Consider the following 3,010-nt stretch of genomic DNA (forward strand, 5'->3'; position numbering starts at 1 on the left):
GCCTGGATTCTGATAAAGTGTTTATTATTCCCCGCTATGTTGGCATATTCTTTAGACTTGATTAACTTTTGCTATTCAAATTTTTATTTTTTGGTATTTAAATATTTTTTTATGTCAATTTATCATCTGAATTTTATGAAATTGTGTGCTTTTTTATTTATAATTATTTTTCAATTAAGTTTTTTATTGAAAAAAATCACATGTAGTGCATTTACGATATTAAAGGGTTATGTCATGTGATATTTTTTCAAATATGTACAACTTGAGATATTTTTCCTTAAAAAAACGATCGTATACTAAAAAATGCAAATTTCACAAAATTGAAATGATAAATTAATACAAAAAAAAATTTTGATAACAAAATATAAAAACAGGCATAATTTAAATAGCAAAATATAATTTACCACATTCTTTATTACCAAACCCACTTCTACAGAAATAGTTCACTTAGTTGTCCTTTTTATTATAATTTACATTGATGGCCCTGAAATTAAGTTTAACTATGATTTTTTATTTTTTTTAAAAAAGAATTACAAGTACAGAGTTTAATATTGTAATTGTAAAACTTATACATCTATCTCCTCAAGGGATTTATTTGTTATTTTTCAGAAAGTAGGATATTTGTATAATTAGATTTAATCTCAGAGAATATTGATGTAATTTACCTTTTTTATTTTTCCACAGGTTAACATGCTTTTGTCAGTCAAATCTTTTGATTATCTTGGGAATTTCAGCTGGATACTGAACTTTGGTACTAATGACAATAAAATTTATAGGCTCTAAATTTCTAATATCTTTTAAGTGGATGTCTCGCTGTTTATTTGAAATATTTTATAAGTTTATAAATTATATAAGATATTTTTAAAAATTGTAAGACGTTAGATTTTATTTTAAAACTAAATTTTTAAAGCGTTTGAGTACATGAAATGTTTAATAATGACAATTTTGTATTAATATAACCAAAATAGAAGAAGCTAATTCCTTAGAATTCTAAAATATATTTGGAATTCCTTTCTATTTAATATAAAACGAGTTTGTAAGCTCTTTATAGCATATATTTTCTTTAATTTTATAAACTCATTGTCTAAACTTTTATCAAATACTTTTCAATATTTTATAAATTTTAAGAGGGTGAATAGCAATTTACCCTCCTATAATATTGAAAATGAGTATATTACCCTCCTAATAAAAAAAATATAGCAATTTACCCCCCTATACTTTTTTTAATATGAAGCAATTTATCTTTCTGTATAAGGAGGTAAATTGTTTCATTTTAAAAAAATATAGGAAGGTAAAATTGTTGTATTTAAAAAATATAGGAAGATAAATTGTTATTTGTTTTCTAATAAGGAGATAATTGTTTTCTTTGGTTTGCAATCGCAATTCGTTATTTTCCATAGTTTCAGTTGAAATTGACAATAATCTTAACATTTCCGACGCGGAAGAGAAAAGCAACAAAAATTATAATTTCCATGCGCATCCGGGGAATTGAACCCCGGTCAGTACCGTGGGAGGGTACTATGATACCACTACACCAGATGCGCTGTTTGTTTCCTACGGCGAATTGACTTGTTACAATCCTATCATATGCAATTAATAGTTTTTAATATTTTAAAATATATTATAAATAAAAATAATTTTAAAAACTAAAAGAAAGAAACAAAAAAGAAAATCAACTGAAGGTAATATGGAGACAACATAAGAACTTTGTGTAGTAGTGTTAATAATGTGGAGTTATTTTTGTAAATAAACGAACAGTAATTACAATTAACTTTTATAATTATCTTATATTTATAGTTGGTGCAGTAGCATCACTAATAACTGTTTATATAGGAGTTTTCTTTTGTTATACTAGCCTCGTGGCACGTTGTTCCCAGTGTGCATACAATAAGTAATTTTTTATATTTTAAAATATATTATAAATAAAAATAAAATATATGAACCAATAAGTTATATATATTTTAAAAAAGAGAGAGAGATAACGAAAAAAAAGAACAACTCAAGGTATTATCGACACAATAAAAAAAAATATATAGTGGTGTTAAAATGACATGGAGTAACTTGTGCTTAAAAAAATGTAATTACAATTAAATTTTTAAAATAATCTAATTATGTATATAATTATCACATTTAAAAATTAATTCGAAGATGCCATTAACCATCGTTTGTAAATGTAAAAAGTCATTCTTTTTATATCAATATCTATATTATATATTACTGGAGAGGATCTTTTTTGTGTCCAAATTAATTTTGGTCTGTCATTTTTAAAAATAATTAATTTAATTTATTGTTTCTAATATCTCCTTTCATCATGATGTTTCATACCTAAGTTTTGGTAGTTTTTCTTTCTTCATCCATTTTTATCTTATTTTAGATAATTTTTAACTCTATAAAAATAAACGATATAATTTATAAAAATATTTTTTGATAAATATAGAGACGAGATGTTGGCTATAGAGGCGAGATGAGTGATGTTAGAAGGATGTAAGGCATATCTAGGCCATGTGATAGATACTGACAAGATTAGTCCCACACTGGAAGAAAACCCTATAATGAGAGACTTTCCTGCAGTGCTTCCTAATGACTTACCAGGTTTGCCATTGGTGAGAGAAATAGAGTTTACTATAGAAACTCTTCTAGAAATTGCACCAATTTCTATTGCACCATATAGAATGGCCTAAAATGGTTTATTAGGCCTATTATAAAAGGGAAAAAAAAAACCATCAGATTGTGCTCGATTATCGCCAATTGAATAGGGTGATAGTGAAGAACAAATATCCATTATCGAAAATTGATTGTTAGAATAGGTGAATAGAAAGCCAATCAGATTGGGCATTGGTAAACCACTTTTGACAACTTTGATGGAATTTAATATTTGAGTTTTTTGAATAAAAGTAATATTCAATCTATGGCATGGCATGTTGTGTGTTTACTTATTGTATTAATGTTTTCTTAACTGCACAATAAAACCCACACACCAAACGGTTAAGTCCAAGAAGTTGGGTTGTGC

At 25.9% G+C, this 3,010-nt stretch overlaps 1 non-coding gene across 1 annotated transcript; it reads right to left on the reverse strand.

Annotated features, from left to right (window-relative positions):
* Nucleotides 1–1,473: 1,473 nt before the first annotated feature.
* On the reverse strand, nt 1,474–1,544 carry TRNAG-CCC (transfer RNA glycine (anticodon CCC)). The gene has a single exon. It is a non-coding gene; the product is annotated as a tRNA-Gly (tRNA).
* Nucleotides 1,545–3,010: the final 1,466 nt, after the last annotated feature.

This window comes from Sesamum indicum, linkage group LG6, assembly GCF_026168435.1.
Source record: "Sesamum indicum cultivar Baizhima isolate 11 linkage group LG6, ASM2616843v1, whole genome shotgun sequence".
Classification (NCBI taxonomy): domain Eukaryota; kingdom Viridiplantae; phylum Streptophyta; class Magnoliopsida; order Lamiales; family Pedaliaceae; genus Sesamum; species Sesamum indicum.